The sequence below is a fragment of the Cynocephalus volans genome, chromosome 1 (assembly GCF_027409185.1).
Source record: "Cynocephalus volans isolate mCynVol1 chromosome 1, mCynVol1.pri, whole genome shotgun sequence".
Lineage (NCBI taxonomy): Eukaryota > Metazoa > Chordata > Mammalia > Dermoptera > Cynocephalidae > Cynocephalus > Cynocephalus volans.
In genome coordinates this window covers 16,414,531-16,438,354 of record NC_084460.1, presented here as the reverse complement: position 1 = coordinate 16,438,354, position 23,824 = coordinate 16,414,531, and the positions used below count along the sequence as shown (strand labels likewise).

The window sequence follows — 23,824 nt, the reverse complement described above, 5'->3', positions numbered from 1 at the left end:
ATGTAGGCATGTTAGAAAGTTTCCATGACCCACTGTCAGAGGCACTTTCCCTATTAGCAGATTTGCTAAACAATTATAAAGAGAAAAAAAAAAAATCCAGAAAACTGTGGGGACCCATTTGAGCCCCCAGAACTGACACAAAGATTACTTTAAAATAAAAACATTTGAATTTCAACAGATGCAAAAATAAGTCTTCCTGGAGCTTCCTGTATCTCATTAAAAATGAAATTTCTGGGAATGGAGCTGCCAAAAATCCCCTCTCTGGTAGAGTGTTATCGCCATGAAGAAAAAAAAAAAAAAAAAAAATGAAGACCATTTTCATTAGCATAAACAAATAATGTAATGTCACAAACTTTTGTCTCCAGTTGTTTTTCCTAGAAACCCATTTTTTCTTCGATAAAAGTCTTTTCTCTACCCCTCCCCATAAAGTTATGTATATAAACTCCCATCTTAAGCTGTTTATACAGGCACTCCTTTTGTGCATCCTCATATGCATATGAATAAACTTTATTTTCCTGTTAATCTGTAAATTTCTGTTTAATTCACATGTCCCCAAACAGTAACCTAAGAGGGTAGAGGGAAAGTTTTCCTCCCTGATAGAACAAATACAGAAGTGACCCTATTCAATTGTTCATTCACATCAAGTGCTGAGTTTAAATCCTCACCTGGAATCACCCATGCTACATTTAAACTCATGGCCAGATTAATCAAAGCCCTGGAATCTTATTAGCAATTATTAATTGCATTAAAATACACTAGTGATGTACATATGTCATGTATGCTACATTGCTAGTGTATTTCAGCATGATTTTAAAATGCTGTTGTTTTCAAGTAAAGCAGATATGAGAACGATTGCCACTGATTTCATAATATCAAAGTTCTGATGATGCTTTTTTTAAAAAAAATGTAAATAAGTGAGACTAATGATTCTCAAACTTTACTGCATAGAATTACCTGAAGAGTTTTTTAAAAAATCCCAAGGCCCAGGTGGCATACTAGACCAAATACACTGGAATCCTGGGACTGTGATACAGGCATCAAAAAATTTTTAATTTCTCAGGTGATTCCAAGTTTGAAAACAATAACCTAGTCCTAGATCTGTGCTGTCCAACACAATGGCCACTAATCACATGTGATTGGTAAATATTTGAAATGTGGCTAGTGTAAATTGAGATGAGTTGTAAGTAGAAAATACATACCAGATTTAGAAGATAAAGTATGAAAAAAAAGGTAACATCTTGTTAACAATGTTTTATAGCTGAAATTAAAATAATTTGATATTTGCATTAAATAAAATATATTATTAAAGTTAATTTTATCCACTGTTTTACTTTTCAAAGTGCGACAACTAGAAAATGTAAAATTACATACATAGCTCACATTTGTAGTTCCCATTTCTTTCTGTTAAACAGCACTGACCTAGACTGCCCGACTAAACTAGAGTATGACATATGGAAATATTTATTTTAATATTCATGTGATTTTACAAAAACTTGCTTAATGAAGTATGTTTTTACATTCTAGAAAACTAGATATAATGTTCTGCAGGAGGGAGGCTCGTTTTTAAAGGAAAAACTGTCTGTTACCCAATACTGAATTTCTTGCACTGTTTTTGTTGCTGCTTATGCAAAATAATATATATGCATTTAATTTTTATGATTATACTCAATGCAATATTTTAAATGTTGCATGATGTAAAGTTTATTTAAGATTCAAGATACAGATGTAAATAAAATGTACAAAAGTCATCTTGTTGAAAAGTTGTGTCAATCAATCACACTTTATCAATGGGGTAAAATATTAAAGGAAAGAGGGAGACAGAACCTCTAAAAATAATCAATGCTGTGCCTACTACCCATTTTGCTACATTTTGATTTTTTCATGATTGAATATTCTTCTAGTAAGAAACACCTACATCACCATTCTCTTTACCGAGTGGGCAACATTCTACTGTGATACTGATCAGGTTGAATTTTTTTTAATAGCATTAATAAAAAGAAAGACCATGAAAAGGAGAGTGCTGCATATGAATACCGTAGGGCTAATTGTGCTTTAAATCTAATTTTAGGCCATTTAGTGCTAGCACATTGGTTAAATTTGCAAGGCACTATTCCAGGGTTTGTAATTTAAAAAAAAAAAAAAAAAAGTCTGGCTCAGGATGTATTTTAACTTATTTCGCATCTCCTATTATCACCATTATTATTCATCAGATAATAATTATCATACATGGCTTCAGGCCATTCCTTTCAATTTTATTAAAACTCGTTCTTTTCTAGTACAGGGTTTCCTTTAATCCCAGATTAATTTATTTCCCAATCACTGTGGCAAAACTCATCAAATGAATATGTTGACAAATTCTTCTAATAAAGTATTATCCTGATTACTTTAAGGTTACGAAAATGCTGTGTAATTTCCCCCAAATCATTTGTATCATTTCTTTTTGTTAGTTCTAGAGTTGATTTACTCTCATCCATGGTGGAATATTTCATTCTCAGCCAAAAGGAAAAAGGACGTCACCTTGTGACAGCACTGGTCACAGGATAAACATGAGGTCACCTTTGTCCACCTGGTTAATGTTTTCCATTAACCATTCCTGTTCTTTCATAAACCCCAACTTCCCCATTCTGTTATTTTCATGTTAGTCTTTTTTTTTTTTTTTTTTTAACTCTGAAGTTAAACTCTCCTTTACACAAAACAGTCAAAACAACAAAGAGAAGACAAAGAGGAGCTTTCACATTTGAGTGGGTTGTGCCTCTTGGGTCTTATCCTCTCTTACTGTATCCTGTGAAGAGAATGTTAATTTATTTGATATTTATCAACTTTGTTCAAAATATTTTTAAATGATGCTGGTGTATTTCATCGGTTTTCACCGTACCAACACATGCAAAGCTGGGAAACACAATAAAGACATGATTACGAGGGCGATCCCCAGCATTAACTAACTGAACAAGGTACAATTGGTCCTCTTAAGGCAATTGTCACATTGTGCCCTAAATTATAGTCACGGTTATTCATTTTTCAGGCTATTTGATAAACTCCCCGAAGGCAGGGATGTTGCCTAGTATATAACAAAAGGTAATATTTGTAGAATAAATGGTATTTTAACCATTTTGGTATATTCCCATAGTTGTAGGCTTCCCTGGAAGGGATTCGGTAAACACATTGATTGAGTGCTGTATCATGCAACTATTTCAAAAGTAAGCTCTTCCTAGATTTTTCCTTCCTAGTAATACATAGAATGAATTGAACTGGAACTTGAACTGGAATAAAATGTTCAGATGTGAATTCATCTAAACTTTGCACGTTTGATGTTTAGAGTACAGTTAGGGTCCATCTTTAATTAGTTGCTCATTCAGGCATTTATTTGCAAGTAATTAAAAATATACATTTATATCACCTTTTTTAGTGTGTTGGAGCTAGGAACTCCAACATTTTATTTTACTTCTTAAATCTGGTTTTTACAGATTTATTACCTAGTGAACTGAGAAAATGCTTTGAAAGGGACAATATCCACCTCCTCCCCTCTTTTGGTTTTTGCCTCCAGTGTTCATACGCAATGCTTGCTTTTCAGATGAGAATTAATTTATGTAATCTTCATAACCCTATGAAGCCTATTAGCCAGGATTCTCTGGAAAAAGAGAGCCAACAGGATGAAGATACGTGTGTGCGCACGCGCGCGTGTGTGTGAGAATCTAGACAAATTGAGTTTCAAAGATCTGGTTGGCTTTTATTAGCGATTCATAAACCAGGCAACATCTAGTCTACAGAATAGAAAGGAGCTCCAATAGGCTAAACAGAATGGGTGAGTTTTACAGGCAGAAATAAATGGAGGGGAGCCAGAACAAATAGAGGATTGGTTATTTCAATTGGTCATTATGCTTCCCTCATAGGAATATAAGCAAAATCTTGGCTTAATGACATTTGGCTATCATCTCTCTCCTGATTTCCTGGAAGGTCAGATCTTAATGTGTACAGCTCAGGTTTTGGTTTGAGTAAGGTGGAACTTTAGCACGAGTGACTCCATTTTGAGTGTGCTTTTCTATTCTTTTTTTTTTTTCTCTTGTTCCTGCTTTTTTCCCACTTTTTTTCTGCCTATAAAACTCACCCACTCTGTTTAGCTCATGAGAGCACCTTTCTATTTCATAGGCTAGATGCTGCCTGGTTCATGAATCTCTAACAAAAGCCAATGGGGGGTAGGTGGGGAAGAGGAAGATTTATTTTAAGGAATTGGCTTATATGATTGTGGAGGCCTGGCAATTCCAAAATCTTGAGCGTAAAAGCTGGAGACCCAGGGAAGAGTTTCAGTCCAAAGACTGTCTGCTGGCCGAATTCCTTCTTGCTTAGGGGAGGTCAGTCTTTTTCCATTACAACCTTTAACTGATTGGATGGCCCACACACATTATGGAGAGTAATTTGCTTTACTCAAAGTCTGCTTTTAAGTGTTAGTCTCATCTAAAAAAATACCTTCACTGAAATATCTAGAATAATGTTGGATCAAATATGTGGGAACCATGACTTAGCCAAGTTGACACATAAAACTAACCATCACACAAGGTAAATATTATGATCCCATGTTACAGATGAGCACAGTAAAGCTCAGAAATATTAAGTAAGTTAGATAATATCAGAAAGTTTACTATGGGGCAACTGGACTTTATAAAAGGAGGTTTTGCTTTCCAAAGCCCAGGTGTCTTTTCACTGTCTCTCAAATCAATGGTTTTTCATTTGAGCAGAAATGTGTTCTTCCAGAGCCAAACGAATACCAAAAGAAGCATTTAGTGACCATAGCTGTATATTTTATAGATCTAATTTATCCACTGATAAACATTTTCCAAGGATGACGATCTAATCTAATGAGGTACGATCCTGTTATGATAAAACGATCTCTACTCCCAGAGAGGCAATGACAAAAGCTAAGGAATCATCCTGTTCTTTACAATCCTTGGAAACTTTTTCATTCTTTCCATTTCTGACGCCAACACTTGAATTTAGGACCCCACTATTTTTCAACTACAATATGTACTATAGCATTTCAAGTCTCTCATCTTCACTTGATATCCCTAAATTCTGTATTCAGTTAGGGCACCACTGGGGTCCCCTGCTTCCATCTTCAGCCCCTCTCAAGTACTTACTCAATAAAGCTGAAGTATTGGGCTAAGTGTTACAGGTTATTTGCAGACGAGCTTCAACTACCCTCTAGCCTCTATTTTCACCCTTCACAGTGAACAATACACAGGTTAAACTTGTCCCAGAGAGTGTTCACGGGCTTACATATTCTTTGGTCTTTTTGACTCTTATGCCTTTGTGTTCACCTTTCTCGCCAGGTGAACTTGTCTTCTGACTCCTGCTCTGCCTATCCTTTCGCTCCTCAAAAAGTTTCCATGCTCACCCCAGCCAGCAGCTACTCTCTTTCCCCTAATCGCTTCAGACTCTAGTTAAGGTTTGCAGTTTTAGGTACTGCGTGATTTCTACTTATGCACTCTCCTTATGTGTTCATGGAGAAGTCTGAAAAGGAGTCCCAAGGCCAAATGCAACAGGTCTTCCAACTCCGGAGGATGCCCTGTATCCTGCACAGCAGCTCTGCCAGTGCAGACGCTCAATAAACGTCTAATACATTAATTGGTGAATGAACCGAAGAAGAAAACTGCAGTTTGTGGGGCAAGGGCGAAGGTGCCTCTCAGTTGAGGGAAGACTGCTCGCTGGCTGTCCTCTCCCTTCGTCCCTTTCACCGGTCCGGAGTCCCCGCCCACTCCTCACCGACCTTAGGAAGGGGCAAATACTGCGCATGCCCAGTATCCAGGGCCTCCTCCGGGCGCGCCGCCCAGCTCCATCCCTGCTCTCGGGCGCGCGCGCGCGCGACCCCGCGGAGCGTGCCCTGCGTGCGGGTGCCCGCCGAGCCCGCCGGGCGCTGGATCCCCGAGTGCCCCGGCTGGGGCCTGAGGAGCGGGCACCGGGCGAGGTGGCGAGCGGCGGTGACGCCCGCCCGAAGCGACGAAGAGCGCGGGCGGTGAGTGAGGACGCTGCGGGCGAGCGGGCGGGTGCCTCCGCGCGTGCGCAGCGCGGTACCGCCCGGGCAGGGGCGCTCACCCCGTCGCCGGCCGGAGGGGCCGAGATCGGTTGGGCCGGTCCGGGGGTGCTGCGGACAGGCCTCGGACCCGGGGATGCCGGGGCTCTTGGATCCCCCTTCTAGGCTCGAAGGCGCTGGCCGCGCGGGCGGGCTTCCCCGAGGGGTACTCCAGGTGGGGTGCGCCGGGCCCGTACGAGGGACCTAGCTCCCTGGGCAGAGGGACAGGGCCGGTTGCAGCCGAGGGACCCTGGGGAGGAGTGAGGTGAGCCCGCTCGGGTTCTGGCCAGCTGTACGGGCGGCCACAGGGTGCGCGACCCCGGAGGTGGCAGAGGTCTAGTGAGGGGGCGCGTCCGGAAAGCCGTGGCGCCGAGCAGGTGGCGGGGACCGCGCCCCTGGCCCTGGGACGCGCACGGTTGGAAATGGGAGCAAACTTCTCCCAAGTAACTTTATTGAGGCGCCGCCGGAGGGTTCGAGGGGCGGGGCCCGGGCTGGGGCTCCAGGGACCGAAAGTCCCAGGCTTGCCTAGTAGCCCTGATCCCCGCAGGACCCCGGCGAGTACTGGCGGGTGCTTCTGGGGGTTGGTTTCCTTCTGTTGCTGGAGCTCGTCCTCCAACTTCTGAGCAGCATCCGTGGCCCATTTGCTCTTAAAATAGAAGTTTGATGTTTTGGTAAGAAGGATGTTTACTCTCTTGGGAAGAAAGACTTATACAGCCAGCCTTTTCAAAGAAAGTATGGTTAGGGCATGCTGGGGATTCCTATTTTATCAAGCAACCTATTGTCCTGTGTGTGCTTGGAGAAAGCAAGCTTATTCTATTAGTCTTAAAAAGACAAAGGGAGATAATTGTGATTTTTCTTTTTTCTTTTCCCCTTTTCTTTTAAAAATACGCCCCGCCACCTCTCCAAATCCTGTAATACAGTAGTTCCCAAATTGCACGGTAGAATCGCTGGGGATTCTTAAAACCTCGCCATGCCCCATCGCACCCCAAACCAATTAAAATAGCAAAACAATTTTTAAAGATCCCTAGCTGATTCCAAAGTGCTGCAGAATTGGGAACCACTGGTTAATGTAAGAAAAGTCAAGATTTTAGTTTCACTAAAGTAGTAGCATTCAGTTTGTAATTGATGGGTTGAAACTCTTGTGCATTTTCCCTAGACAAGAACTCACAAAGGGTGGTTTGTTTCCCACCAGGGAGGGAGGATAAGCGTCTCTAATGGTTCAGACTTGTTGAACTATAATATGACTCTAGCACTAAGACCATTATTCTAAGTGGTGTTTTGAATTTCTCTGGGGGTTACTAAGTCCGCCTTCTCTGATCCCCTGCCACAGACAAGGGGTTTCCCCTTCTTTGAGCCCTCCCTTACTCCCCGCCCCTTTCTTAAGCGTCCTCCATGTCCCCCTTTTTGACTCCACTTCAGGGAAGATTCTCCACCTCCAAATGTTACTGGCTCTACAAGGTTAAGGCGGGTTCCCATAGCAACGGGCCCTCAGGAGAAGTGGGTGGGTCCTTTTACCAAGGATTTCTAAATTGGACTCTTCCTTTTTGAAGGATTTTGAATTACTTTTTCTGTTCTTGGTCTCAGCGCAAGTGAGGTGAACTTAGATTATCTTAGATAATGACAGAATTATTTATTAATGCCTTTGTATGGGGTGATAACTGCTAGCAGCTATGTTCTCCCTTGAATATTCTTTCCCAATCCTTGCACTGAGAACTTGTTGAGTTCCACAATGACGTGGAAACAATTTTTTTTCAAAACGATTTGTCTTTGGGGCACCCAAACCTAAGAATTGTATGCATTATCCCTCTAAAGTCCTAACACACCTTATATTTAAGAAATTTAAAGTGTGAAATATCCTACAGCTATGCAAAATTTTGATAATTTGTGGCCAAAAAAAGATGCCATTAGGAGCTTTTAAAGTTGTTTTGTTCCTAGAAAGTGCTCTGCTGGGATTCATTACAAAAAGTTAAACCACTTGTAATGCTATACTTTAAAATAACAAAAGAAAGGCACAATTAGTCTACGTATTCATCTGCTCCTCTCCTCTGCTAACATACACATCCAAAGATCAGTTTTTTAAAAAAATGTTCCTTTTTTTATGCTCAAGACAGGTATTCTGTAGCCATCTAATTTCAGTTGGCTTGGCAAGGAACTGTTAAAATTGTTCTGAATAAAACAGTACAGAATATGTCATTTACCTGTGTCGAGTTTTTTATTTTGTTTTTGAAACCTTTCAAACTTTACTAAGTAATTGGAATTCAGTCAATTCCAAAATACCTTTAGGATTCCAGTGATTCTGAACATCTATTGGGAATTGAGATGGTTTTCTTTTACTAATATCTCGTTTTATGTGCTAGTTAAATTTCTTTTAACCTGGCTATCAAGTAAATTTTGTAAGGCTAATTATTTCCATTTCACTATGAGGACTTGTAGTTCCAGCAGTAATATGATACTAAGATAGTAATCTCTCACCTAATCTTCCCTTTTTTTAATCACACGTTAAAATTTACCATTAAACCTTCTCTGTCTATAGTGTCTTTCAGCCTAATTGTCCGGTAACAAATTCTTTGAAAGTGTGCGTTAATATGCAATTATTGACATGCCCTTTTTTCCAAATTATGCAACTACAGTTGAGAATTTCTGTTGTTTCTGTAGTTTTTAAACATTTTAAAATGTAGTTATTCCTATTGTAGACATTTTGGGAATTACTAAAAAAACTGCTAAGAAAATGTAAGCCAGTCACATTCAGAAAAAAAGACAACTGACAGGCTTTCAGTTGGCCCTTTTTGTTTGTCCGCACAGACATACATTTAAACAAAATTGGTGTTTTAATTTTATCCATAGTTTTAAATACTGCCTTTTTACTTAAAATTATATCACATTGTTTCCTCTGCCCTTAAATTCCTTGAAAATAGGGTTTTTAATGATGGATATGTCAAAGTTTATTTAACTTTTTTATTGTTTGATGTATTATTTTCATTTTCAGTGGATGAGAATATGAGATTAAACTCTGGCCACAAGTCCTAGCTTGGCTGCTTCCTAAGTGACCTTAATTACCTAATTCTTTAATCACGTTTCCATGGAATAAGGGTAATGGTGCCTGCACCACAGAGTTTTGGTGAGATGGAATGAACCAAATGGAAGCTGGCCAACAGGGTCTGGCAGAGGGTGTAGGCTTGATAAGTAATAGCAGACACACAGGCAGAACTGAGATAAATACCTTTGTCTGAATGTCTGAGTATCTCTGACTTGCCTAGGCTAGATTTATAGCAGTAGAATTCCTGGGGCAGAGGTGAACTCTTTTAGGACTTTTGAGGCTTGTTGCAGAATTGCTTATGCCATGATACATTTCCTTACCTACTGTATGGTCTCTCCACAGTGTGCCGGCACTCCAGTGTTTAATCTTTTCTGATTTTCTATAAAAATGTGATCTTACGTTCATTTTAATTTACATTTTTAGTAACTAGTGAAATTAGTAATTTTCTTTTTTGTTTTGCTTTTCCTTTTGAGAGTGGTCCATTCTGATATCTTGCCCATTTTACTTTTAAATGATAATTCAAAAAATAAAATTATTTGAAACACCTGTTTTATATAAAAAGTATTGTGCCTTTATCATATTTATAGTGTTGTGCATTTTCCCCCCACAGCTCATTATTTGCTTTTTAAATTCACTTTATGGTGCTTTCCACGCTTTCCAAACAAAATATTTTCATTTTTATGTGGTCAGGTTTCTCCCTTGTCCTTTATGATTTTTTCCTGTATACATTTATGCTTGGAAAGCCCAGAGATGAGGTAAATAAAACAAAAAAGTTTGAAATATATTAGATCTTTTTTATATTTAATTTTATAATTTTATGTGGATATGCATTGATTTTATACTGCCTCTGCCTGGATTAGCCAAATCTGCCAGCACTATTTATTGAATAGTGCATCCTTTCTTTGTTGGTTTGTGGTCTTTATTATGTTTTAAGATTTTGACTAGCTTTGGGGTCTTCTTCTGTTTTAGGTCTTACTTATCTGTTCATTGATCTCTAATCTTAATGTCAAATCTTTTAATCATAGATTTACAATATATAAAAATATGTAGTAGAGCAAGTAACACTATTCTTTAAAAAATCATTCATAATTATGTTCACCTGTTCTTGCAGATAGAGATTACAGTATTATATTTAAATTAATACATACAGGATTTTAAAAGAGGCTTAATGTGAAATGAGTGGCTTCCCATCCCCCCACCCCCTTAGTCTCCCTCCCCAGTGGCAGCCACTTTTGGCTGTTTACTGTTTCTCCTGAGTTTTTCACTGGAGCCATTTGTGGGGTCTTTCTTTTTGGGCTGGTCAGAGAGTGGTCTTTCAGTGTCCTGCACTGAGGAGGCTGGGGTCTCAGCGTCCTGTTTGTGTAGAGTTGCTTTGAAGAAGGTTACAATGCTCCTACCATCCAAAGATTTACTCGTTTTATCTACTTTTCCAAGAACAAATCTCCAGTCTTCCTGGGTTCTGGTGTTGTCTGCCAGTGGTCTTCAGTGAAAGTGGAGGGAGGGCATCTGGGGATTTTAGAGCTTCTGAAACTTTTACTTACATTATTTTAACTGGCCACCCTTTCACCATCAGACTCTGAGTAGACTAAAATGCTTCTTAGCTTTTCTCCTTGCTGGTATAGCATGCCCCTCTCTTGGATCAGCTAAGGCACTTGCCACATGTCCATCTGCTTTCCACTTTCATCAATTTTTTGTAGTTTTCTCTACAGTTCTTAGGTCTCTATGTCTTCTAGAAAGATCTCTTACTGTCACTTCAGTGAGATTTAGGGAAAGGATGTAATTGGATGTATATGTTAAATCTGCCATCTTTGGAATCTTAATTCCAAAGGTGAATCCTTAGAACTAAAAAATATTGAATCGTGTTGCATTTTGTTTCTTTGGCAAGGACTACCATCTGTAGTGTTTCTATTAAGGGACATGAAAAAGTTATTCAGACCTTTTATCTCTAGCAGCAGAGTTTTATTTTCTAAGTCCTAACATTTCCTGTTACAGTTCTTCTAAAGTATTTATGGGTTTTTTTTGTTTGTTTGTTTGTTTGTTTGTTTGCTTTTGCAATGGGTTCTTCAAATTGGCTATTGCTGGTGGTTGATTTTTGTATAGTTATTTTATAGCTGGCTCTTATTTTAAGAGCTTGTCAGTTTTTTCTCTTGTGTTTCTTAGTTTTATAATCAGTTTCAGATAATGAAACTTGTGTCTACTTCTTTCTAATAATTATACCTTTTATTTTAGTTTTATGGCATGGTGTACTAGAGTTAGCATTCTGGAACGTTATAAAATTCTTCTGGAACATTATCAAATAGTAATGGTGATAATGTGCAAACTTGTGTTGTTCTTTATTTTAATAGGGAAAAGAGTAGTACAATATTGCCTTTTGTCTTATCATAGTTTCTCATCAGGACAAAGGCAATCTAGCCTTTTATTTCCAATTTACCTAAAGGTATTTTTACTGTGAGATGGAAATTGAATATTAGCAAATGACTGTTAACTCCTGCAGTTTATCACTGGTATTATGGTCTGACTCTCAAATATTAAATTGGATCAAACCCTTTCATGTAGATAATTCTTTAGAAAAAAACATATCAAATTCACGAAAGAGTGAAACATAACATCATATTCAATGCATAATCTTGTCTTCTTGGGTGGGGTGGGAGACAGCCACTGGGGATTTTTCAAAAGAAAATATTCAAAGTTGCTAAACCCAACAGTCAGTTCTTTTGGTGGCATTTGATATAATTGAGCATCCTCTTTTTCTTGATGTACTTTCTTCATTTGTTTTTTGAGGACACCACATTTTCCTGATTTTCCTCCTGTACCACTGGCCCACTGGTTTCTTCATTTCAGTTTGTTAAATTTGTGCTGGTTTTCTGTTCTCACCAACCTTTTAATTTGGAACGTGTTAAGGCTTCGTTCTTGCCAACAAATTCTTGCTGGCCTCTTGTCGCAAATAGTCATGCGACTTTAAAAAAAAAATACCATGTAACTACTTTGTACTGTTGCAATTGCTGTGCAAATAAGTCATGTCATTTGCAAGAAAAAAGATTATTATTTTAGAGATTGTTTAAGCAACCAAAGAATAAACAGTGAACAAAAACCATGATGTATGTATCTCTAGAAATGCATGAATCCAACCAATTGCTGTTACCTAAACACGAAAATGTAAATGTTTTCTTTAATTCTGCTCTTTTTTCTTCAAGATATATCTAGTTTCTTATGTATACTTTATCTCTACTTAATTTTTCAGTAATAGGATATGAGCAAGTCCCCATATTCAATTAGAAGGTATAAACATTTTAGCCACTATTACCATGCATATCGGAAATAAAATTTCACAAGTACCATTCACCATTGTTCTGAATGTATCTACGGGATGAATTTGCCTTGCCTTTGAAACTCAGATTAGATCTGTGTTTTGTTATTGTGAAGACTCATTCTTTTGAAAATAACACTGTTACAAATTTATTTTATATTGAACCCGGCAGAATCAGGTACTCTTGGCCAAGGCTGAATGGAAATCATTGACATGCCTTTCTGATGATGAATCACATTTCACTTTGTTCAGGTCTTTAATGGATAGCCGGGTGGAAAACGTGTCTGTTTTTATAGTTCTACTCCTGGTTTAGAGACTCCTGTTGAATATTTGCTGCATTTGTGAAGGTTTTTGTTTTTGTTTTTTTAATTGCCACTTCACTTTTTTTTTACTCATCTTGTTTTTTTTTGTTTTTCGGAAGTGGTGGTCTTGTCTACCCAGCACCTGTAAACATACCTACCTACTCTCTAGTGAGGGACTTATTTTGCTCCTCAGCTGCTGTTATACTTGAGGTATCTGTGGATAGAGATGGGCTTATAATTTAGACTACCACCTGTTTTCGTGCATTTGTCCATGGAAAATGTAGTGAGAAGTGAGATTTATTAAAGTCAAACAACATTTAATTTGTTATTGGGGAATTATCTATATTCCTAGAAAGCCTGGAAATTGATGAAGTTCTTAATTGGGCTTACAGCAGGCAACTCTTCCCCAAATAATCTTATTGTCAACTTTAAAAATAGTGAGAAGCTACCCAAAAGTACCTCCTGCTCAGGATGCAGGTTCAGGCTGAAAACAGCTGTCGCTAGCTGGTGCTTTCTCTTACACCACCCCCGTTCCCTCCATGTAGACACCAGTGCTGGTGGGGAGAGGGTGCATCTCAGAGTGCTCCTTTCCTTCCAGTGATTTCTTCCCTCTCTCTCTGCAGTGGCCTTAGGAGATAGGACAAGTGCTTCAAGCTGGAGCCCACCTATTGGAGTGGGGGCAGCCATCTGAATGTGGGCAGTGGTGGAGGGAGAGTGCGTGGGTGTAGCCACTTGGGTCCCTGTGCAGTTGCAGTCTCTTATGACAGACTTCCCCAGCCCCTTCTCCAGGTGATTTTAATAAATGCTATATAATCTCTTCATTTGAATTAGTAGATTTTCTAGTTAATTTGATATTATTCAGTAAGTATTTCTGTGGGACCTGTGGGATCAGCCCATGCTTACCTGAAATTTTGTGCTATTTTATTAGCTACTTTCTCTCATCAGTGCCATGAAAGTCTCCCCAGATGCTAAAATCTATCCTGACCTCTTGGCTAGCAAACAGCTTCTGGTATATACTTAAGTAATGATGCACTTGATTAGGGGGGTGTGGGTTAGGGGTGTCAATGTATAATGGTGTTTGGGTTGAGCTATAGGAAAATGAGATGCTCAGGGTCAGGGCAACCTATATTTTGATTTTATAGCCTTTCTATATAGTTATTAAATGTGAAGTAGTTATAAGGATCAGAATCCTACTGAAATGCACAATCTCTAAGATTTTTTTAAGAATGAGGGTGGGAAGGTGTTTGGACATATTTCTTTGGTAAATGACTATTTTTAAATGAAGTTACTGCTGGCAGATTAAATATTTCCTTTAGACTTTTGCAAAGTTCTCACTTAAACTTTATTTCCAAGAAACCATTTTCTTTATTTAGTATATAGGAAGGTTTTGATATTGTATAGTATCAAACACTGTGTTTGATATAGTGTGTATAGTATAACAGTACGAAATGACAATGGAGGGAGGCAGATTCTGCTTAATGTGTCTCATTAAATAAAAGAAAAAAGTGAACAACGAATTCTCTTAAACAATTTGCGGGGGGAACAGCAAAGGTTGCTACTTATTCTCCTAAGGAAATGTGATGTAGGAGAAAAGCAAATTTTCAGAGAGATATTTGCTTCTTTCTTGCTGGTTTATGTGAAGTTTCTAGGGACAGTTGTCTCAAAGCCCATTTAAAATTTTTTTTTTAAGTCATTTCAAAGAGTATGGCAATTAATACAATCTCACACCTTATATTCTGTAAATTTTCTGAGGTTCAGGCAATGCCAAGATGCCAAACAGTGTCATAGAACAAACAGAATATTACTCCTTGACGGCTGTCAATTTTTGTGGCAGAGATTGTCATGATTTTCTTGTGTTCTCCATTCTGCCTACAATGTGTAAAACAGTATTTTGGAGTGAATAGTTGTTCTGAAAATTAGTTATTGTTTTCTAGGAGAGTGAAATGAAAAAACAGGTATGTGTAAAAACCTGGCCTTGATCATGTATAGTTTCTTAAGAATCCTTTTAATAATCTCCAGTGGCTTACCATCATGCTTATAATAAAATCCAAGCTCATTAAGCTCGCCATCAGCAGTTCTCACACTTTTTGGTCTTGGGACCCTTTTATACTCTTAATTATTTTGAAAAGCCCAGAAAACTTTTGTTTATGGAAGGTGATATCTATCGATATTTACTGGAGTAGTAATTAAGACAAAGAAAAATTATAATATTTATTTAAAAATAAATGTTTTGGTGGAAGAATATGAGGAAGATCTGGCCTCACACAGATATGTAGCTGGAAAAGAAAGGAGTACTTTAATAGCCTTTTCAGATGGTTGTGGATATTTGATGCCTCACCAAGACTTGGTAAGTGGTAGTTTCTTACAGGTTAATTGCTGTATGGAATCTAAAACCATATCAGTGAACTTTTTGTACTTCTGTAATATCAAAATCCATCGGTTTATCTTGTACTTTAAATGGATCTTTTTACCCATGTATGATTCTGTACTGTGATCTCATTGTTATTAGAAAACATTGGTTCACTGAGCTATATGAATCTTTCAAATGTTGACATTTCATTATCCAGTATCAAAAAATCACCTTTACTTAATATCACCACTCTCATCAGAACAATACTTTAAGTATTGGGAAGCTGTCAGGATCGTGGTGGCATAATCAAGGTTTCCAAAATTCTTATTTTTGATTAAGGTTTTGAATTTTATCATCAGCAATAAATACTGTCAGTTTTCCTTGAAGTGACAAGCTCACTTCATTCATTTTTGATGAATAAATACCTAAGTTCTGCTAAATACCTAAGTCGTCTGAATAAGCATACTTTGCTTATTTTCTCAAGTAACAATGTGTGTTTTAAGAAAAAAACTGCTGGTTTAACTCGTAACACAAAGAGTTGCACAAGTGTTTTTTCTCAAGGCAGCCATTTTATTTCAGTTTCACAAGAAAAGCTTTATGCATATTTCCAGTTTCATGACACAAAATATATTAAAAAGGTTTGTACTCAGGGATCTAGGTTTAATGAAATCAGCAATTTTTACTGCTGTGTCTCCCAGAGGTTCCCAGTGAAACAATATAATGCTTATAGTAAATGGTTACACCTAAATCCCCCAGCATCCAGGTGTGGGTGGGGAGCAGTGGGGAAGGTAAGGTGACTTGAGTGGTCCTTCTGTTCGTGTTCCCTTTCTCTGCTCAGGGTCCACTGGGGTGACCTTCAAACAGCTTAGGAACCAGCAGCATCAATAGTGAGAAGAAAAGTCAAGAGCCAGACTGTGGAGCGGTCCTTGTATTTTAGAGTTCCTGGAGAAAACTCTCTCTTTTCTGGTTGGAGCAAATGGCCCCTCCAATGAGAGCTTTGGTTATGCATCTCCACTACCAGATGTTACTAGGAGGTTGCAGAGGGATTCAGTCACTTGGCCAACTTCAAATATTTTCTTAACCAGTGCAATTCAAAACTGCTTAAAATGCATAATACTTTCAAATCATACATAAGTCAAACAACAGGAGCACACATACCTCATCCTACTTTCCAAGAAATACAGTTTTATAACCAGTTGAACTCATTATTTAAAATTTTAAGCAGTTTAAATTTTGGGGGGATTTTTTTGGCCAACACAAAAGTCAAACTATGACTTTAAAACAGTTTGTTTACATTTTCAACACTGCTAATGGTTTTTAAAGTCATCCCTGATGGCAAAAGTTTCCTTTCATAAACATACCAGCCCAGCAAGAGACTTTACTGTCGTGGCCAGAATGTTCAGCTATTCCACTATTAACATTAGCTCTCTGTTTATTCTTATTTCCATGTTGTAAGGGATTATTTAGATGGAAATTGAGAATTATTAATTTTTTTGAAAAAAGTCAAACACCTGATTGCTTTAACATTTTGGTTCTTCTTAGTAAAGGAGACATAGAGGCGCACCCATGTAAGCAGTACACTTGTCTGCTTGAGTCCATGCTCTGTAAGTAATCTGAAATGAGATGTTGCCTATCTTAACAGTATGCCTTGTTTGTGGGGGAGGCATGAGTTTTTCCACTGCACTATACATACAAGCCTGTTTCATTACTTTGAGGATCGGGTGTGTCTAATGTAGTGGAAATTTATTGATTCAGTGGTAAGTACAGACGAAACACATTTCGGAGCCACATAAAAAAGTCTTTTTAATTATCCATTTTTGGGGATTATTCATATGACTGCTTTCCTCCTTTCATGTGAATTACTGAGAATTTATCATCCCTTCCAGTTCATTAAGTCACTAAAATTCTCTACTGACACTGTAAATAAATATGTCAGACCATGAATTGAGGCTGGTTGATAAAGGCAGCTTTGTCCTGGTCACTGATTCTTGTTCCTGGTTAACCCACACTTCTCTGTGAATATCTATATCACATTAAATTTTAGATTTCTAAGGAAGCAAACCTTACTTTGAGCACATGTAGGGACTTGCTTTAAGTTAAGCTTTAGTATTTTGAGTTGGATTAAATGCAAGATGAATGTAGTATGATAATGCTACCTTTGTGCTTAGACATGTTCAGGAGAGCCCCAGGACATATTTAATAGGTGTCTAGGTTCTTTGCCACTGTACCTCATCTAAGCTTGCATCTCACACCAGTAGAAACATCATAGACCTCAGTCTTGGACCTTTTTAGCCCAGGACCAGATGTACTCCACAAAAGCAATCTAGAGTGCTAATTGGACTTGCAGGAATCGGGTTCGAACCTTCCTCTTCTGGAACGGCTGAAAGCCAGGTGTGTGGGTGTGTCACTGTTAGCTCTTGTTGGAGATAGGAGATGCAATCCTTAGAGAATGCACACACTAATCAGGCAACATAAGACGAGATAGAATAGAATGTGAGAATGTACTGCAGCTGAGCATGGAGAGTCTGGGATCACTGGGAAACCTTCCTTACTGAGGTGTCCTTTGGACTGCGTCTTGAAGGATGGGTAGGCTTTTGATAGGTAGGGAAGAAAGGGCAGTGAGGATGGCAGGAGGCAGTGGACCTGTTTGTAGTGCAGGACAATTTTGTTTGCAGGGTGGGTGAATGAAGTGGATGAGTCAAGAGAGCTAATGGCGAGTCCGAGCTAGGTCATGGAGATCCAAAATACCTTTCAAGCCATGTGGCTTCCTCTCATTGAGAAAGTTGAGATGGAATTTCTTCTCTTCTTCCTGGACAGGTGCTTGGTTTGTACTCCTTTGGCATGCAGGAGATACCATCCTCAGTTCACACGATAGCCTCTTTAGGAAGAGTATCACAGAGCACAGTTAAGATTTGGCCATATGCCACGTAATAAATACCTCTTTTCATCTCCTTTTTGATGTTATATTTTGAGTTTTACAAGAGGGTGTTGCTATAAGTACTGACATGGACTAGGTATCCTATACAGAATTCTTAGTAGATGATGGCGTCCCTACAGCTGGCTAGTAAAATCCTTTTGCAGAAAGACCTGACTCCGATGTAAATTTTAATCACCATTTTCAGAGACTGTCCTTCCTTGGTCTGGTTCCAGTCATCATCATTACCATGGATGTTGTATGAGTCTGTGTAGCTGTTAACTCTGGTGAATTGGTTACTTCTCTGTGTCTTATTTTAAAAAATTAAGGTACTGGCAGTTGAATTGCCACTCATTGAAGATTTATTTTGACTTTAATATTTTTTTTCTGTTCATTATAGTTAATGTCTGCATGTAAATGCTCTCTGCCTTTTGTTATGTGATACAGGGGAAACCCAAATTAAAGTACATATTTCCATGAATAGTTCTACTTTCTAAGTAAGACTTATTGAGCATTATTTTATGAGCAATTGGATTATTTTATTCTATACCTCTGGGCAGTTCAAGTACTGACCTACTTATATATTAGCTCTTAATTGAACAAAATGACTTGCTGAGTATATTATTAGAATTGAATTTTTGACTGAATACCTTATTTTCTTAGTTTTGACTCACGAGATTGAGCTAAATATAGAACCTGCTCAACTTTAATTCTGATTACAAGAGCATGAGAGATGGAGGGAACAAAGGAGTACTTTATCAGTGCCAAATTATTATTTCCTGCAGCAAATGGAGAGTCTCTCAATGTTACTTGGTGTAGATATAGTTAGGGTTCTGCCAACATTTACAGTACACTGTGCCTTTATATTGCGTCCTTCACAACAGTCACAGGGAATTGTATACTTTAAAGCTAATTAAAGTAGCATTAAAACATATTTTTTAGTTTGGATTTAAATCAGAACAGATTTTACTTTGAGTTTTTGCCAAAAGCTGGTTTCTATAATAACTCTGTCACAGGCTTCTGATTCTACTTGAATTTTTTTGTTAAAAAATATTACTGTTACTCATTTTATAAATGTATGTACCTTTTTCATTTTCATTTGGTGGTATCTACTCCAAAAAAGATATGTTAGAAATTGGGTGCCTTGTAACTGTACATATTTCCATGAATAGTCCTGACTTTCTAAGTGAGACTTATTTGAGCATTATTTTATGAGCAATTAGATTATTTTATTCTATACAGGTATTTGTGTTTTTCCACAGCAGAATTTTTCAGACTTCACTCAGCATAGCAGACCTCTTAGTTTTAGGTTTTGTATTGTTTACTTAAAAGAACTGTTTCATTCTAGTCACATACATTGAAAAGATGAAGGAAGGCATTTTATTAAATAGTAATTAACTGAGACTGTTGTGAATATATGTGTAGTGATGGTCAAAACGCAAAATTATAACTGATCTTTTCTATGTGGTTTTGCTAAGATAAAAAAATGACTTGAAAAGTTTTTTCTGTCCTTGCCTTTCCCAAACCTATCTTGTTTGTTTTACAGAGAGAACAATTTAATATTTAAGATAATTTATATTATTCATGTGTTTTGGTGGGGAGGAGTTGGTAAATTGAAGGATAGGACAGCAACATTTATTTCTCATCATGCTTGAGTGACTTAAGGGTACAGCACACATTTAGTCAACTTGTGTTTGGGAATGTTTTTTTAAATCGCTTGCAGAGGTTTTTAAATCAAGAGTTGTGGATGTTGGGGAAATTCGACTGGGTGTCCACTAATAATCAGGACTGTTACAAAATATCTGGTGGTTGGAGGGTATCTGGATTCTTTCTTTCCATTCTATGTATGTGCTCATTGGAAAAGGGTGACTTTCCCAAATAGAGCAAGACATTCTTTGTTTAAGTATATAGCCATCTATAGTACTTAACCATATACATGAGATGGGCTGGATTTTAATGATCTCATTGTAGAGATGTTCTTGGTGATTATCTTCCTAAAATCAGAAAGAAAAGAGGGTTTCAAGATGGCGGCGGCTGCGGCGGCTGGCGCGGAGTAGCTGAGGTGGAAAAGGTGGCCACTGGGCCTCAGGCAGCCGGGAAACTTGTGGACCTTCCCCTGGCCATCTCTTAAGGGAGGACTGCTGCTGCTGGCCGGTCGTGGGGGCTCAACGCCACTTTGCCCCCGGCAGGAGAGGCTGCCTCATTTACAGGCAACAGCTTTGAAGTGTGGAGCAGGAAAAGAACTGATTCTTAGCTGCAAAAGTGAGTCTTGAAACAGGGAACACGGCGCCAGGGCTGCTGTGGATGCAGCCAGGATCCCGGAGACCGGGGCCGCGCTGAAGAAGGCGGCCAGCTGCCCTATTCAGGATTCGAGGTTTCAGGCCGGCATTAAAGAAGATTCCTGGGAGCGCCCGAGCGGCGCCGCGACTGAACAGCCCGAGGCGGCAGCGCCGAGAACACGGAAGGCAACAAACCAGAGACAGAGCGAGCGCCCGACCTGGCACAGCACTGTGAGTGATCCCTGGCACAGCTCAGTTCGGGGGGGGTGGATGCCCACGCGGCTTCCGCCTGCACCACCAGGCCACTCATTGCCCCGGTGCTGCCTCCATTTTCCCAGGTGCGGGCAGCTCCGCCCTGCTCGGCCATCACTGAGCCCATTTGCTTGGCCTGGCGCGGGGCTTTCCGGACCCTGCGGGCCGACCTCCTCTCCCACTCCCTCCGCGGTTCTCTGGCAGGGCTGTGGGTGTGGGGTGTCCCGACCAGTTTTGGGAGGGCTAGGAAGTACGGGCGGGCCGACTGTCACTCCACCACACCCTGGACTCCGCCCCGGTAAACTTCCTGTTACTGGGAGGCAGATACCATCTCTGCGACCACCAGTTTGGAAAAAAGCCTAACGAATTTCTGGTTGGGAATAGTGTGGTAGGAGAGTTCCCAGGTCCGCTTGAACCTGCCGGAGAGCAGGCTGCAGGCGGGCACTAGACTCGGTTTATACCGGGGGGATACAAAGGTGAACAAGACCCGAAAAAGATCTACACAGTGCTACAAAGGCACCCAGAGAGACCGGTCGTCTGTGCCTAGCAGAAACCTGGTAGACTTCCTGGGCGAGGCGGTGCTGAGCAAGGTCTTGAAGGCCCAGCTGATAGACGAGGGGTGCAGAACACACGCCCCAGCCCAGCACAGTGTGCACAGAGGGGGGAGACGTGCGGCCAGGGAGGCGGAGACTCGACAGGAACCACACACCCGGTGGGGTCGCCACTGCACGATCTAACAGCCTGGGCCAGAGCACACGGAACGGGGAGAAGTCCTGTACAGAAAGTGAAAGCTCAACAGAGATCACACACCCTGTGGTACGTGATCCACCAGCCCAGCAGAGTACAAGCTGACCAGAAAGGTGGCTCCCCAGAGAAGCCCAAGACCCGAGGCAACCACACACACAAGACACTAGAGGCCAACTGAGCAATCACGGCGGGAGCCATACCAAATTGGCAACCACAGCAACATCCTAGTTAGTCATTAGTCTTAAACCGGTGGACTGTGAAACCCCCTGCCACAATGAATAAACACCAAAAAAAAGACACCAGAAATACAAAAAATCAAGAAAGTACACCACCAAAAGTTAATAAATCTCATACTCTAGATCCTATAGAACAAGAAGCCCTTGAAATAACTGACAAGGAATTTCGAGTGATAATTCTAAGGAAACTGAATGAGATACAAGAAAACTCAGCTAGACATCATGATGAAATGAGGAAAAGTATACAGGATCTGAAAGAGGAAATATACAAGGAAATCAATTTCCTGAAAAAAAATGTAGCAGAACTTGCTGAACTGAAGAAATTATTCAGCGAAATAAAAAACACAACGGAGAGTTTAACCAGCAGGCTTGTCGAAGTTGAAGAGAGAACCTCTGAACTTGAAGATGGGCTGTTTGAAATAACACAAGCAGACAAAAAGAAAGAGAAAAGAATCAAGGACATGGAAGAAAATCTGAGAGAGATATCAGACAACCTCAAGCGCTCAAATATCCGAGTCATGGGTATTCCAGAAGGGGAGGAAAATGGAGATTCCATTGAAAACATATTCAACAAAATAGTGGCAGAAAACTTCCCAGGTATAGGAAAAATCACTGATCTTCAGATCCAGGAAGCTCAACGATCTCCAAACGTATTCAACCCAAAAAGGCCTTCTCCAAGACATGTCATAGTCAAATTGGCAAAACTCAGAGACAAAGAGAGAATCTTAAAAGCTGCAAGAGAGAAGCGTCAAATCACCTATAAGGGAGCCCCAATCAGGTTAACATCAGACTTTTCATCACAAACCCTAAAAGCTAGAAAGGAATGGGATGATATTTTCAAAATACTAAAAGACAAAGATTGCCAGCCAAGAATACTCTACCCTGCAAGGCTATCCTTCCGAAATGAGGGGCAAATAGTATATTTCTCAGACAAACAAAAACTGCGGGAGTTCACTACCACAAGACCACCCTTACAAGAAATCCTGAAGGGAGTACTGGGTTTGGTTCCTGAAAAATAACTACCACTGCCATAAAAACCCAAGAAAAATCAAAACCCGCTAGTACAATAAAAATGGCATTCATGAAGAGAAAACAAGCTAACAAAAACACTATCTACAACCTAAGGAACCAACAAACAAAGAAACCAAACAGTAAATCAGAAAGCAAGGAACAAAAGACACCTAAGACAACCAAACAACCAATAAAATGCTAGGAATAAATCAACACCTTTCAATAACAACTCTTAATGTTAAAGGCTTAAATTCCCCAATTAAAAGACACAGACTGGCTGACTGGATCAAAAAGCAGGACCCAACTATATGCTGCCTACAAGAGACCCACCTCACCCATAAAGATTCACACAGACTAAGAGTGAAAGGATGGAAAAAGATTTACCATGCAAACAGAAAAGAAAAACGAGCTGGAGTGGCTATTCTTATATCTGACAAAATAGACTTTAAACTAAAAACCATAAAAAGAGACAATGAGGGACACTACTTAATGATAAAAGGACTGATCCATCAAGAAGACATAACAATCATAAATATGTACGCACCCAATGTTGGAGCAGCCAGATTTATAAAACAAACTCTATTAGACCTAAAGAAGGAAATAGACACTAATACCATAATAGCAGGGGACCTGAACACTCCACTGTCAATATTAGACAGATCATCTAGGCAAAGAATCAGTAGAGAAACACAAGATCTAAACAAGACTCTAGACCAATTGGAATTGGCAGATATCTACAGAACATTCCACCCAACAACCTCAGAATATTCATTCTTCTCATCAGCACATGGATCATTCTCCAGGATAGATCACATATTAGGTCACAAATCAAGTCTCAATAAATTCAAAAAAATTGGAATTATCCCATGTATCTTCTCAGACCACAATGGATTAAAACTAGAAATTAATAACAAACAAAACTCTGGAAACTATACAAACACATGGAAATTAAACAGCATTCTACTTAATGACATATGGGTCCAAGAAGAAATCAAGCAGGAAATCAAAAAGTTTATTGAAACTAATGAAAACAATGATACATCATACCAAAACCTGTGGGATACTGCAAAAGCAGTATTGAGGGGAAAATTTATTGCATTAAATGCTCACTTCAGAAGAATGGAAAGATGGCAAGTGAACAACCTAACACTTCACCTTAAAGAACTAGAAAAACAAGAACAATCCAATCCTAAAGTTAGCAGACGGAAAGAAATCATTAAGATCAGAGCAGAACTGAATGAAATTGAAAACCAAAAAACAATTCAAAAGATCAACGAATCAAAAAGTTGGTTTTTTGAAAAGATAAATAAAATTGACAAACCATT

General features: G+C 39.2%; 1 protein-coding gene across 1 annotated transcript in view; it reads left to right on the top strand.

Annotated features, from left to right (window-relative positions):
* Positions 1-5,892: 5,892 nt before the first annotated feature.
* Positions 5,893-23,824, top strand: part of BTBD3 (BTB domain containing 3) — a 37,843-nt gene continuing 19,911 nt past the window's right edge. Inside the window, exon 1 of the mRNA XM_063103092.1 lies at positions 5,893-6,007. The gene's annotated coding sequence lies outside the window, so the exon portion shown is untranslated. The remainder of the gene's footprint in view (positions 6,008-23,824) is intronic.